General features: G+C 39.5%; 2 protein-coding genes across 2 annotated transcripts in view; one reads left to right on the top strand and one right to left on the bottom strand.

Annotated features, from left to right (window-relative positions):
• Positions 1-16,193, bottom strand: part of slc5a6a (solute carrier family 5 member 6a) — a 558,624-nt gene that overhangs the window by 320,582 nt on the left and 221,849 nt on the right. The window lies entirely within an intron of this gene.
• Positions 1-16,193, top strand: part of ptchd4 (patched domain containing 4) — a 38,525-nt gene that overhangs the window by 12,471 nt on the left and 9,861 nt on the right. The window lies entirely within an intron of this gene.

Here is a 16,193-nt window from a genome sequence, read left to right as displayed (position 1 = left end):
GAGTGGGAACGTGGGTCGTGACTGAGACTCACTGTGTGTTTTGTGTGTGTGTGTGTGTGTGTGTGTGGTAGTTAGTGAAGGGGCTTATCAGGTTTTGACACTCACAGTGGGTTGATTGGGGAAGGGATTAGCAGAATTGTGTTGGGCTTTTCCTCGGAGGGGATGCCGGCAGTTCATTGTTGTTACAAAACAGAAAAAAGTGGCATGTGTGCTTCCATGTCTGTCTCTGCAGTTGCAGTTGTGCAACGCACTCTTTTGTCAGGAAATTTTGCCTGTTTTTGTCTGATTTTTGCATTGAGGACACAGCTCCTCAGTTGTTGCAGGCTTTTCATTATTTCACTGAGCTTCGGGGCATGTTATCTTCAATATGGTTTCATAATAACCTCTATTACAGTGCATATAAACCAATGAAACGCAAACACAAGCCATCGTACATCAGAATCCCAGAGTAGTAAATGGGAGGAAACAGCTGGATTTCATTATGAGGACACATACAAATAGATTTATTTCATATTTGAAATTTGCAAGCCATATTTCAGTGGTGTCACACAACCATGATATAACACTTTTTTTTTTTTTTTGGCAGAAACTGGTTGTTAAGAAAGGATTTCTTTGGAGTGGGTGCTGTAAACATGGCAAGATGGATCACAGTGAAAACAGAATGTAGCTCAGTGCTGATAAAAATCATCAAAATTCATACATTTGAGTCATCACTGTGCACAACCATGGTGCCAATGAAAGGAGAAGATGGTTTTCAAGGTACATGACTTGAAGCTGTGAGAGCAAAGACTATATATATGATGGGATGGATTATAAGGAATGTTGAAACACTTTTGATGACATTAGGACTATAGACGCAATTTTAGAAATACATACATCTGAATACAGAAAATACTAAAGCTTTACTACTTTCCTGTGAGCAAAATTCATGAATTCTTAATCAGAAAAGATGACTAAATACTATTTTGTACATTAGCTTCCATCCAGTGTTAAAAGGAACCCAAATCCTGAGATAAAATCCTATGGGTAAAACACATTGTGACTGAAAGCTGATAAAGACATTAGGTTCAGGTTGGAAACACTGTTAAGAGACAATCATTTTTGTAATTTTTGAATGAACTGACTGATTTTGACTTTAAAAAGGGGAAACAACTCAATTATCTTAATTGTCCCACATGTTTTGAAATGACAGAAAAAATAGGCCCATAAGTAAGAGATCAATAAGAAGTTTGATTTGTAGTAATTAACAAATCAGTCTAAATCATTTTACATCATAGAACATGGGAGCTGCTGGTCTACTGCTGCTGTTGAGTGAGGTAAAATGACAGAGCGGAACAGAGCGAATATTAATGGCTGGATCTTACTCTTCAATAAAAAGGTGTAATCTCTGTAGGAATCCTATCCATAATGTTGTCAGACTCTTATAATAACAGTCTGAGCCTGTCAGTGGTGAAAACAAGCACTTTAGTGGATGTACTTTGACATGGACAATTGTAGAATTTGTTTACATTACAGCAGCTTTTTAGCAGTTACAGAGTACACCATTCTTGCTCAATAGTGGACTGAATTTTTTTTGTCCCTGTCAGTCATTTACACAAATAAACATGGGGAAATTTGGCCCATGTTCAAAAATCACAAAGTTATCCTTTAATAGCCAATACAGCATTATGTAAATACATCATCATCACTGTGATATATCATCATTTTTTCTTTCTCTGTACTTGTTTGATTTATTATACTCTTCCCCTTTCCTTCTTCTTTTTACATCTCCAGTTATTCTTTGTCCTTTTACACTACAGTATATCTTGCATTTCTTCCTCGTGCACTCCTAAGGTCACTGGATCCCTGGGGCTTTAGTACAGCTCTGTTGCAGGCCGGCGGACATAACTGAAGTTTAAGTAAGAGTCAGAAGCAGGAGGCTGGATATACTCCTTGTGGCCTTAGAGGCAGGGAAAGCGAGAAGAGGAGAGAGGGGGGAGGTGTGTGTGTGAGTGTGTGTGTTTGGGGGGGGGTTCTGAGAGAGGCTAAAAAGGAAAGTCAAGGGGAAAAGAAAAAAATGTGTTTGATAAAAAAGGAGGGTGTATAGAAAGAGGCAGGGAACAGAGACAGATACAGAGGGAGAAGGTAGAGGAGTAGAGGAGAGGGGGAGACACAGAGAGAGAGAGTCACATCCAGAAGGAGGAGGTGGAGAAGGGTGAAGGAGATGGAGAGGACTTGATTAAGTCTGTAATTTCATGTGACAGGACCTCAGAGGCAGCAGATGTCCACCCTCCTCTTGGGAGATCCTGACTGAGACACACCCCTATCACTATATCAACGCCACATCAGGGCTGACACTGAGAACTGAAATGGATACTGATACCCAGTCTGTCAGAAAGACTCCCCCTGTTGAAAAATCATCACTATTTAAAGCTTTTTTTGGATATTAATTTCAAGAGCAACTTGTAGGTTGAATTCCTTAAGTTTAAACTTAAGATTGAATGGAAATTCTGCTAATTATTTCAATCATGATTTGGTTTATAATAGTCACTTTGTTGGTAGAAGGTAGTAGTGAGTCTGGGCGGATTTTGAGTCACTAATTTTTGTGTGGCAACATCCAGGCTTATCTGTTACCCTGGCTTGTCATTGTGTCACTGCAGGCTTTTCAATTCCAAGCTGTCAGGACAGAGGGGACATGCAGGAACCACTGACACATACAAGTGATTTAAGTGCTTTAATAAAAGAGCTTATAACATTGTGAAGCATTAAGTGGGCTATATACACCTTTCAGGCTCCTTATTGGATGGTTAAATAGCTTTGGAAACAACCTCCACCCATACCATTGGAATGTTAGATAAGGGGTATCTGTGTCAGACCATTTTTGAAACTTCCTGAGACAGACAATCCAACATTTGCACCCACTGTACAGAAGTGAGAAAGGAGCCAAGGATTGATCTCCACCTCTCATCTGTCCGTCCTATTTTTGTGAACGCAATATTTCAGGATTATTTTCTGGACAGACATGGATGTAAACTGCAACTTGTCTAGCTGGTGGAGACATGACACAATGAATATCTCCCTTGAGAATCTGTAATATGTAACATGTTCAGCGGGACAGAGGTTTTTATGAACTAGTTCTGAGTAATCATGAACTAGCCCTTTTGTTATTAGCTAACGCTGGTCACTCAGTAAGAAACCTGCCTGGTTCCCCACTGGTTTTCTTCACACCACAACTCAATTTCTCACTGCCAGCCATTATTTTTCCCATGGACACTATGCAAGCTCATGAATACACAACAGTGGTTCATCACATGCATATGAACATGTATTTTCAACTTTGTTAATGTAATAACTAACATTGAGATATGCATGTATTATTCTCACTGTAATTCTATTCCTTATGTGACGTCACATTCAGTTTCAGTTTCAGGTGGACATGAAAGCTGCCTCACACAAACATTAAGTCTTCATGGACACCAACCTAAAATGTGTTTTTGAACTGACTTTTCACAGTTTTTATTGCTTGCCTGAACTATTGATATGGATCAGTAGTAGAGTAAGACAGTCCTGCATATGATAGAGCAGTTTTTTCAATTTTCAATTCAATTTTATTTGTATAGCGCCATATCACAACAGTGTGTGTGTGTGGGGGGCATAGCATAACACAATGTAAGGTGAGGCCAATAAAACAGCAGTAGTAATGATAGTAATGATAAAGTATTAACCGCTAACACAGCAATATAACTAACAGCAGTGTAAGTAATTTCTAATTCTAGCAGCAGGTGTTGAGTGGAGTTGTAGGAGCAGCAGGAGACTTGTCATCACAGATCAGACTCTACAGCTCCAGAATATTTTACATTTTCAACTCTGCTATGTTATTTTGAGCTAATGAGGTAGCCTGCAGCTAACGAGTTAGCCTGCAGCTGCTGGTATCTGTCAGCCAGATGCTAACGAACTTCTTTGCTGAGGCAGACGTACGCAGATACTCCTGAGCCTCACTTTGCACAGTCCCATGATTCATTTATGGTGGTGATATCCACCATAGACCTAATTATCTTATCTGAATATAGTCCCATGGCGTCTTAGTTTGGTTCTTGCGCCCTTCATCTACTCTGTGGAGACTACAGTAACACTGGGGATCATAGTGTGCTATTGAAACCCCTCTGTGTAGAATTATTATGTTATCATAGAAATTTTGAAATCATTTTGATGGTGTAGGTTTTCTTTGTAGGAAAATGAAATTGGATTTTATTGTTTTGCATTGTTGTTTGCCAGAGTTGCAAAAAAAATCCAAAATGCTACACAAAGGTGTTGTAATGTTATCTTGCATATGTTAAAGTCAGCCATGTGTTGTCATAATGTGCGGGGAAAAAAAGACTTTGATGTACTTTCATTGCCAGAGAGGGGGTATTAAGGGACCAGGTGTGATATGTTGTCAGTGACTTGCTGGCTTTTAGACATCCTTAAGTCTACATTATGATCTTTGGTCTTTCTATGTATGAAAAGCGCAAGGCTGTTTTGAGAGCTCCACTTTGCAGTGTATTTAACCTCCTCTATCACAGCACCAGTGGGTACTGTAAGAAAATAAATGAGTAAGAGTGTATCATTAAATCTAGTTTTTTAATGTCATTATGCTAATTTAAAACACATTCTATAGTCTTTATTACTACACACAGTTTTATTTTATTTGGCTTTGTTTGCCTATGAATCTTCTTGAAAGTCTGTGGTAAATTTACTTGGTTGACACATTTTAAAAAGCCACATACCTGCCCAAGCATGATCGCCCATGTTGTTGTGACAACCAAGCTTTGAAGCCCACGTAATTATCCAACCTCCATTATCGTATATTCAAAAGCACAGTTCACAAAACATGCATTAGCACTCACTATGAAGTAGAAAAGGTGTAGAGCAACCAAAAATTCCATCCATCCCTAAGGCTCACCATCCATCAGGCCTATGCAGTAAAGTGGCCAGATGAAAGCCACTCCTGAGTCAAAGCTAACCACCCAAATGGTGTATGCCTCTTGCCACTTAAAGCCAAAAAACTCTTGTGTCTGATGGGATGGAAATTAAACTCTGACATAAATGCCAAGTGTTATGTGTGGTGAGATGCTGCTCAGTGCTGTTAGGTATAGTGGTTGTAGCATCATGTTGTAGGGAAGCTTTGGATTGGGTTTCGGCAACAGAAAAAAAAAGGTTCTTGGTATAATAATTTTGGGAAATTACAATTTAGATCAAGCAAACTTTTGAAATGTCAGTACTTGGTGGTGCTTATGGCTGCCCCCTAATGGCCAACCAAACACTAGTTGATGAAGAGTCTTAGTCCAGCCAACATACCAATTAAACCAAGTTTTAATTGGTTGGTTGGTTGTATTGAGGTTTCGATACCCAGCCCTACGAGGCCTATAACCATAGGCCCTCACATAAATGTAACATTCAAAGAACAAATAAAACAAGTTTAGCAACGCTGTGACAGCATCCAAATATACAAGAGAGAATTTTCTTCCCTCTGAAACTGAATTTGGCTCGTTGAACGTAAAGCTGTGTCATGGTTTCCCTTTATCTCCTTCATCAAAGCTTCCTCTCCCATTGTAGTAAAACTAATCCATTATTCTCTCTGAACAACCCATCTAATGTCATCTCTGGCCTTTGAATTATGTCAAGGAAGAAACCCTGCATGGGGCAGGTACCACCACGTGCCGGTGGACCTTTGTTTAATATGGAGCAGCTTCTCCTCCTGTCTGTCTCCCCTGTGTCTATCTGCCATGTCATCTGCGAGCTGGCCAATTACTGCTGAGCTGAGCTTGTCACTTCATTCCCTCTCTGGATATGTGATGGCTGTTAGAAGTGTAAAAACAGGCAGGGACAGGAGGAAAGGAAAGAAAGCAGAGCAAGACTCATGAAACATACATGCTGTGATATTACAGAGGAAGCGATGGCTCGGCCTGTCTCTTAACAGGTACCAAAACAACAGTACAGTATACTGACCTTCCCAAACTGTATTTTATTTACTTAACACAACATGCAGCGACTGCTCATCCCACAGGGACATGATGGTACACTGTGGTTCTGAGCTGTAATCTCATTTTTTCACCTCAGCCATATTTGACTCACAGTGAGAGTATGAATTGTTTCACCTGGACAACCTTGCTTGAAGTGTGTGCAGGTGTATGTGTTTTATTTTAGGTAGAAAGTTAAAGAACACAAATGCCTTTCATCCTGATCAGTCACAAACACTCTACTTAAACACAGAATACACCATTTGTGGCTACAACAGTATTGAGGTTATGTAGAATGGATTCATTTTTGTGGTAAATATTCTGCACACAAGGTCCACTCATTCATCTATTACCGGGTTCTGTTTGCTCAAGAAGGCCATTAGATATGGTCAGAAGTTCCAGGAATAGCTGATTAATTGCAATACTGATATTTCTCATCTGCTCAGTATTGGGCAAGCTGATTTATCAGTCTAGCTCCAGTGCCAACAGTTGATGTTTTATAGCTTTCCATCTTCATATTTGGTAGGATATGTCTTGGGATATGTCTTGGAATATATCCTACCTGGGACCGTTCAACAACTCTACATTATAGTTGTGTAACATTTTGGATATTTGCAGTTTAACTTCTCAGTGCCCAGGACTGTTTTGGCTCCAGGCCCTCCATAAATATTAGAAAATATGATGTGTTTATTGATGATCTATAGCATTTCTTCAGTTTTTTACAAAAAAAGGGAATGTTTTTCTATACATAGACTCTTTTTCCTTATACATACCAATATGTCTTTCCACCTGGACATTGGTATTTAGCCAAATGCCTATTTTCACAACAATAATGTACTAGGGCACAATATAAATGTAAATGTTTGGTGACTTACTCTTATTACCATTCATGTGCCAGTTAAATTTCTGGCTATAGGAGGAAGGCTCATTAAAGATGTTTTCATGAAGAGGTCTCTCCCACATGGTCGATCTCTGCCACATCAGTCTGAGCCTGTGATGTTCCTGTCAGTGTTACTGTATGATTTACAAGCTATTTGGGAATTTTCTCTTTCTGAACACTGATGTTTTTACTGACTGATATTTTTTTAATCCTGTGAGGGCAAGATAGATAGTGACACTCAGCATTCACAGTCCGTCATGCGCAGTGGCCATCGCCACAGATGATGAAAAGCCTTCAGGGAATTCCTGCCTGTTACAATAAAGTGGGACTGGATGGCTGATGATCGATCTATGGATGTTATTGCCATGAGTGGCTTGGGGACAGTGGTGCTATGACAGCTTCAGGCTCGTTCTTATGGATTGCAGGGAGGAATAATAAACCAGGTCTATACATTAATTAATATAGCTCCATGGTGATGTGGTCCCAAATGGTAAAATGCTCTATTTCTGGAAAAGCAAGTCATTGCATATCCCTGAACAGAATTTTAATGTTGCTGTGGGCAACAGGAAGACAGATTTTATTCAGGGAGCTAGAATTATTCCTGGCCCCATTCCCAGTATCATGTACTGATTTTATTTGGCTTTTTCCACTTCCCTTCTCAGTTCATAATTATATAACCAGTGTTCACTACCCTCTGTGTCACAGCATCTTTTTTTTTCATATCATTTTTTGGCATTTCTGCTTATGTGATAGTGATAGTGGAGAGAGACAGGAAAGGCAGGGGAGAGACAAGGGATGACATGCAGCTAAGGGACTGGGCCAATTTGAACCCAGGCCACATGGTACCGGGGAGCTCTGTGTCACAGCATCTTTACTTGTACTTTTCTGTATGTACAGTTTATTGAGACCCTTGCCTAAAATTGATTGCAATGTCCAAAAAGAAAAGACAGCTACATCCTTCCACATTGCCATGGTGATTTGAGAGTCGATATAGGTAGACCCTTAATGCTTCCCGGAAAAAGGAAGTTTACCTCAAAATTCTCTACTGCCTGTCCTGTATGTGCAGAATATAAAACTGGTCGATGTCAAGTTTCACTTTTGTATTTATTTGGCCAAAATAAGGCAACTTAAAGACAAAATCCAACCTTAGGTCCTGTGTACTGTCAGATATAGGAGGGTTATTTTTCGTTTCTCAAGAAAATAAGACTAAGAGTCTACAGCTATCTGAGCAGCTGTACCCACTAACATCTGACTTTTATCTTAAGTGGGAAAGGGTACAATCAACATTCTTTCCCAAGTCAAGTGACTAGGCTCTGCAGTAACCATGGATATTTATCAGCACCAGCTCTGAATGGCAGCAATGGAAACATGACACTGGGATGGACATGCTGCTAAATTTCACCCCCTTTTCAGGCTCAATGACGGGCCAGGGCTCCGCTATCAATGATAGCTATCATGGAGACAATGAATGCTTGTCACCTCCATTGGCAACTTGTATGACTCTTTTGCCATCACAGCCACAAATTTCATCCACTTCTGTTCAAGCAGAAAGGCTTGTCTACTGGCAATGGGAAGGGAGTCTTTTTTTAACAAACCAGAATATAATGTGTACTCCCTAATCCATTTGAGTGTTGTCTAGTATAGGCAACACAAAGTAACATCATTGTTAAGTAAGCTTTTTTTCCCCATCGAAACAGGACTCGTGCTGTTTGCACCGAAGCTTCAGGAGTTATTTTGATGCACTCTATTTCTAACTGCTGTATCCTAAAAAAGCCTCGAAATGAACACGAATCCTCAGCAGATGACTTCAAACGAAGTACAGTGTCTGCTGCTCAGGCACTGATTCCAGCAGCAGCTACACAACTAAGTAGAGACACACCTGATAATCTGCTTTATTTGTCAGCCCCTTTTGGCATCACAGACGAGCCATTTGTATTTCCTACTGCCACTCTACCACCAACCTTGATTTAGCTGACAGAGCCATGGTGTCAGTCTGTGTGTCTCTCGTCTTACAAGCTTGAAAGTTTACCCTCAGTTTTTGGGTCAACTGATTATATGAATTCACTGAAAGCCAAGTACATGTGTTGCAACTTAAGTGTGTGTGTGTGTGTGCATACATTATACATACGTAGCTCCTCCTTTTAACATCGGCAAGTATTGATCTTCATTTTACTGTCAGAGTTCCCTGATCAGGAGACAGATGACCTACAAAATCACACCCACTCACACATGCAGCATGTTCTACTCAACATAACAAATTTTTGTCATAACAAACATTTCAAAATTTTCCTCAATAGCCCTCAGTTTTGCTAGCTTTAATATCAGTTATCTCTTGTACAATGAAGCTGATTGTATTGTGCTATTTTCAGACAGGTAGCTAGCAGCTATCCAGTTAGTTGTGGCGTGTAAAAGACAGAAAACTGGAAATTCAAATGTTCCACTTTGAACTTTTTAATATGTCATACATTTTAACAACTTCAATTGGGACCTTCAATAATTAAGGCCGTAACCTAGCTTGTCCTGTCAGTCCCTGAAGCTAACACCAGCTTAAACAGCTAGCTTTCAGTGCCATCATTATGGATCACCAGTCAGATATCAAAAGTTGCTTTATTATAAGATATCACATAACTTCGGTTTGTCAGTAAGTGGACAACGGTGTATGTAGCTATCATACACCGTTGCTACTTTTAGCAAAAAACTAAAAACCCAAAACAAAACATGACAATAATTAAAGTAAGATACTCTATGCTACCTCCTACATTTCACCCTCTCATTAGATTTGCCATTGTGTCAGTGTGTAAATACAGATCAGGATGAGAGCCACTTTTACCAATGAGAGTCAATGAGCAGGTGTGTTGGGGGGCTAATCCATTTTTAATGGAACATTCAGGAGGAAGTGGGGTTTTCAAAGGACCCCTCTTCACAGCACTAAGTATGGCATAAAAGAGTCGTGAGGACTTGAATTTTTAATGGATCAACAGCAAAAAGGTCTAGCTTTTTTTAACTGTGCACCACCCACATGACTGTATATTTTGGTCTGTTGTCATATTTTTGTCCACTTCGTGTCACTGGTTGCTTGTGAAGTCATTTCACATCAAAGACGAGATTGTGACAGCAATGTTTTTCACTTCTGGTATTTCAGGGTTGTGTTGATAGCTGTGGGTTTTCTGTGACAGTTACATCAATTCTTTATCACATGAGAAAAATGTAGGATTTGTATGTTGGCTGCGTGCGATGATGAGCGTTCCCCACACCCTGTCTGAAACTGAATCCAGTAAATTATTCTTCACTGTACTCCACCCAAAGTAATTTTCCCCTCTTTATTTTGAAGATGTCCACCAACAGATTTGACAGTAGTTTAATACAGATAGGTTCTTCTGTGCTTCGGGTTTTTTCAATTTCAAATGTAACAACATCCAAAATAATGACAAAAGATGGTGTAATATGATTGATGGGCACCAGTTTGTGGGTTATGTATTTGCGGGCAGACACAAACAGAAACAAAAGCCTATAAATAAATGAAGAGGTGCACACACACAAATGCAGGGAGCTCACTCACCTAAAAAATAATAGCCAGCCAACACTGCACCTCTTCAACAGCCAGAGAAGCTACTTTATTAGATTGTGCTGCAACAAAAAAGACATATACATGTCAAAAACATGAACATATTTTGCTGCAGAAAAGCAACAACAACACACTTTGGAGTTTTTCTCCCAGAGGGAGAGGACTTAAAAATGCAAATGACCAAATTTGCTGTTTCACACCTGGAGGCAATTCCAGAAAATCTGTTTCAAACCCTGCCAAACTCCTATTCAAAATCCAGGATAATGTTGCTACTGAACTGCATTGGAGAGGGGTGGGGGATGGGGTTATTAAAAAGGTATTAAAAGCAGAGGAGCAGTATAAAATATCTTCCTGTGATACAGATTTCAATTTTACAGGTTTTTACATCATTCCGTTTACAGTGACAAGACTCTATTTGATACCCAGTAATTTAAAGCTACTTATTTATCATGACACGGGCTTTAACAAGTGAAATGACAGCATGAAAATTCTATGTCGAAACCAACCCTGACACCAGATAGGATATCGGCATTGGACCATTCTGCAAAACCCTGAATTGCTTTCAGTCATCTTTTGGTCAGTCAAGGTCCCCAAGGTTGTTTGGTTGGACTAAAGACATTTCAGTCACTCTCACCTATACTTTGTGCTACCACATGCACATATTTACAGGCTAACATACTAAACTAAGGTGGTGAATATGGTTTCATGCATGAATTATTAAATCACAAAGTCATATTTTTTTATGTGCGTTTTCCCCTTTAAACAAGTGAAAATGTATGCCATGAAAAAATGATGGACACCATGCATCAATGGTATAAGAAGTGATTCGGGAGAACTCAACATAGGTCTGAAAAAACATTTGTTGTTAAAACATTTACTTCTAGACATTCACATAAAAATATTCAATAACAACAATAGGGAGGACACTTGAAAAACATACCACCATCTGTGTCGTGAGTTATAGCAATGAGTGCAGTTACACTGTAAGGTACTATAAGGACAGCTATTCCAGGGCCTATTCATACACAGGTGAGCTCAAATACACACATGCCAACACACCCTCCCACTACACATTCAAACACAATCATGCCTGCATGTCCCTGTCCTTGTATAGGCCTATACATTTATATGACCTCATAAATATAGACTGTGAGCATTGCAATAAGTCATAAAATTTTGATGCTGCTTAATAAAAATATAGACATCCAATGGATTGAACAGATGTATTTTCAGTCACAGAAAAAAATGTACAAGAAAAATATTCTTTAAAAAAAATCTAAATAAAGCATTAATTCAGGTCTGTGATGTGATGCAATGTCTGGTCTTTTGGATGAAAGCTGAACTTTTTTTGTACACACCCACCACCCTGACTTCCTGCCACATAAAGGGCACACAACCTTGGCACTTAACATTTTATTGGACACAAAACATGAAGTGCAGAATCGTCCAATGTAGACAGAATTCCAAGGGAGCTTGAGCTGATAAAAACAACAGTAAAACAACAGACACACTGAGAGTGATTGAATTACCATGAAACCTGCAAGAAATACCAATGCTGAAGTTGACCCTAAATGTTTGCCATAAAAAGTGTACTCTGATGTAGACTTTCAAATCCATAACAACGTTATTGACTAAATATTAATTGGGAGTGTAAGTTGTGCTTTTAGTCATAAACTCAGCTAATCTGCTTCATCAGGACTGACAGTGTAGTTTAATCAGATTCAACTGACAGTGGCCTGGCAACCTAAGCAAACAGCCCCACAATGTTTTGAAAGTGTTATATAAAGACAAATTCAGATTTATCTCCAAACTTAGCCAAGAAAAGCATGTCCTGACGTTGGAGCCTTTTTCTCAGAGTAAGAAGTGTAATGCGAAAATAGTCAGGAGCTTAAAGTGTGATTTGAAGCCAATGAGGAATGAGTCCCTGAACTTGTTAGCTTTCGTTAATTGCAGTCTGATTCTTCTCCAGTTAATCTCATCCTGCAGTCTAGGTAATGATATTGTCTTTCAGTAGTCATTAGGTCTGCATGTAATCCCCTGCAGCACAGTTATGTTAAGCCCACCTCCAGCAAAAACAATGTGTGAGCTAACAGCTGCAGTTAGCCAGGCCAGCAAATGTAGGTGGCCATGTGGAAATGTGCCTTTTGAAATAAAGAGTTAAATTGTAGAAATTTCCTTCATGGTTGTAAAAAAAAAAGAGAGAGAGACTGGGTTTTATATCACCCAAATATTGATTTGGACATGAAGATTGCTTTTGGGCTCCCCTGAGTTCATTCTCCCTTTTGTTCCCCTTATCTGTTTTTATTGAGTTTGGATCACTCTTCTGTTACGTGACCTCCTCCCTGTGATATTGGCTCCTCTGTCATCACCAGCTGTGTGATAGGCCTGGATGGTTAACAGTCATCCTGATTGGAAGAATCCACGGTGGGTGGGAGCAGCTGACATGCTCTCTGGCCCCATGATGGATGTGTTTTAGGGGTCTAAGTACCACAGAAGTTTTAGAGTAGTAGTTTAGTTTAATGACTCAATGGCTTTTTTGGTGTGGGCCGGGGGAGGAGAGGAGGCCAAATGCAGCCAGGGTCTCCATTATAGCATCACTGTGGTCAGGCTGTGATACTATAAGGTTTTTTTTCACTGTTTTCTTTTAGGGCAGAAAATAGTCTAAAGGACAGCCAGTGACAAACTACCCTCTTACGATCCATTCAGGCTTGTACCTGCGTCTTGGAGATGCTTGAGATACAAAGCCTCTTGCCTCTTCATCCTTCCAGTCTGAGCTAAAGCTTCTCATCTCTCTTCCTCACTTTATCCAACCCTGCATCCTGACACACTGCTGCAGTGTCTGGCAGACAACATACGCTATCCCCCATTAAACAGAGGGGGAACAGGTGATTCAGTAAAAGGTTCCAGAGGGTGTATAGAAGCTCTGTGCTGCACTTTGCTGTTGCTGTCTTGGTGCAACAGTCAATCAGTGTTGTGGGGTTAAAATTAGCAAAGGACATCACCACATACAGCAGTATTTATGATAGGAGAATTGCCAGAATAAAGTGCCCATACTGAAAGAAACACCCAGGACCATAACCAGGATTTCAGAAATACTGAGGTCATGAGTCTAAGTGCCGACTGAGACTCGAATTAAGAAAATAACAGTAGTCAGGCCTGGTAGAGATAAAAGCATGCACGACCTTCTCTGACCTTCTCTCTTCTACAAATTAGAGGATCACAATGTAATTTTGCTGATCTGCTGCAGCTGAATAAAACAAGATGGCAGTACTTTAGTGACCTGTGCATCATATTACAGTTCAGAGTGAAAAAAAAAAATATCACCAAGATCACATCCTTCTCACTTAGATAGAGCACCCAGACTAGACATTATACAATATTAACAGTGCAGGTACTGGGGCCAGGTAAAGGAGTAATTTGAAGTATATTTGATTTAGACTCATTCAAATGGACATTCATAACTTAATATCAGCAATGTATAGGTTGGCAAAGGGGTGTAAAATTTCTGGTAAATTTCCAGAAACTTTCCATTGGAAGTTAAGCTAGAGAATTTTGGGAAATATTGAGTTAAAAATTAGAAATTTGGGGTAATCTATACAAACTGTGTGATAAACAAGCATAGATATAAACATTTTGTTTTGCTATAAACAAACTAATACAAATGCAAAAAATTATTTTATTACTGATTTATTGGTGAATAGAACTTCAATAACTGCACAACAACAAAGAAAAAAACAAACAAAACAAAACATGAATGTTGAATTAAATAAACATATAAACATGGTGTTAGCTAGCTTATATTTAGCATATCTGATTTAGCGGCTAGCTAGCCGCTGTATAAACACATGTTGATTCTAGAAACGATCTGTGCATGTGATGGAGGAATGCACAGTGCAGGGGAGAAATTCAACTGAATTTACATTAAATCTGGTTGTTTTAACCAAAATTATGCTCCAACATGTTTTTTAAACTAGATTTAAGTTCCCTGTTATAGGCTAACCTGCAACTCTGTAAATTTCCAGTTTATTCCTGTTATCCGTTAATTCTCATATTTTCTCATTGATTCCTGTGGAAAGTTTCCAAATTAAAAAATTCCCGGAATGTTGCAACCCTAGCAATGTAAGACACAATGGAGGATAGATCCATAGCACTAAACTGCACCCCTGTTAGTTACTGTTGCTGTGTCTGTCATGCTTTTCAAGCACTCTTAATTATGCTGTTTGCAGTTGTAACAGTGGCAGATTCATCATTCAGAATTCACAGTAAATGCAAACCATTGTCATGTCAACTGATTATCCCAGCTGACATGTCATCTGTCACTGAAAGATTGTGTCAGATGTAGCTAGCTAACACATATTAACTGTGTGAGTAGGTTGGAAATTCCATTTTAATGTCCCTGAATAGTTTAACAATGAAAACCTGCCAAAGGATTTTAAATATGTATTTGATCATTTTTTATTTGATATAATTATGTGATGCAAAAATGGTTAAAGCCAGCAGGTCCAGTCAGATATGTCAGTCAGGAAATGAATGAGAGGAATAGTTCTTATGTTGCAGGGCAGCTAGCCTTAATGTTACAGTGCAGTATGCTGCAGTACAGAGGCTGTTCCATTGTTCTGTCATTCAGATGTTTACTATAGAAATACATAAGCTACTTAAAGCCCTTTTTTCACACAGAACTTTGCTGTCATATGATGTTGACAAGTGATTTTTCCCACAAAATTTGTGTTCCCCTTTTTTTCAATTTAGTTCATAGATATAGAATAACAGGGAGTTTCCAGATGACCTGTGAAAGAACAAGAACAACCTGTGAAACAGCCAAATTTAGAGCCACATGTGTGATGCCAAGATACTGTAGCTTTTCAGACAGTGGATTAAAATAACACTGTCCACTGTGTTGAAAACTGAGCAGAGGTCACAAGAAACTGAAATAGACCTTATAAGAATAGTCTAGTTGGAAGAAAATACTGTGGGCATTACCTCATTGTTCAACAGCTAAACCATGCATGCTTCTTTTCCGGGTTGACATTACTGGTAGCAGGCTGATATTATCCAAACACAATCTCCCAGTCACTGTGCTCAGTTGTTCACAGATATTGAAGACCAAGTGCTGAAGTCCTTCACTGCAGCTGCCAAGAAGTGTGTTACACCACCTGCAGTCTCATATATAAAGGGAAAAGGGAGGTGAAAGGAGGTAGACTTGTTCATTTTCTGTCTCTATGTGTGTTTGTGTGGGGGTGTCTGCATGTGGGTGAAGATGGCGAGAGCAACAACAAATGAGAGTCTGGTCTTCTCTGCAGACTCATAGCTGTGCCTATAAAATTCTAAGATGGTAGTCATACTGTGTGTGTGTGTGTGTGTGTGTGTGTGTGTGTGTGTGTGCATGTGTGCTCCTGTTTAGGGGACTTAGTAGTGACACTAGTTTAGTTTTATTACTGCAATAATGGTGGCTAATGGGAATACAGCCTCTCTCTCAGCCCCCCCACCCCCACCCACTCCTTCATCATACAATTGGATTTATTAACAGTCAGAGAGGCCTCGGTAAAAAAAAAAATGTCAACGCTTGGTTTTGCATCTTTCAGACAGGGAGAACTGTTGGTTTCCTCCAGAGTTGATTAGCATTGAGCTTCAGTCATGTTTCCAGCCATGTGCTTTTCTCCCTCCTCCTTTCACACTTTCTTACTGAGTCAGGCTCCTGCACCATCCACACTCACCAAACTTTCCTGGTTTTCATTTGTCCACTGGATCAAAACACTGGGCACACAAAAAC

The sequence above is a fragment of the Lates calcarifer genome, linkage group LG7_1 (assembly GCF_001640805.2).
Source record: "Lates calcarifer isolate ASB-BC8 linkage group LG7_1, TLL_Latcal_v3, whole genome shotgun sequence".
NCBI classification, from domain to species: domain Eukaryota; kingdom Metazoa; phylum Chordata; class Actinopteri; family Centropomidae; genus Lates; species Lates calcarifer.
The sequence above is the reverse complement of the archived record's forward strand: the minus strand, read 5'-3'. Positions and strand labels throughout refer to the sequence as shown.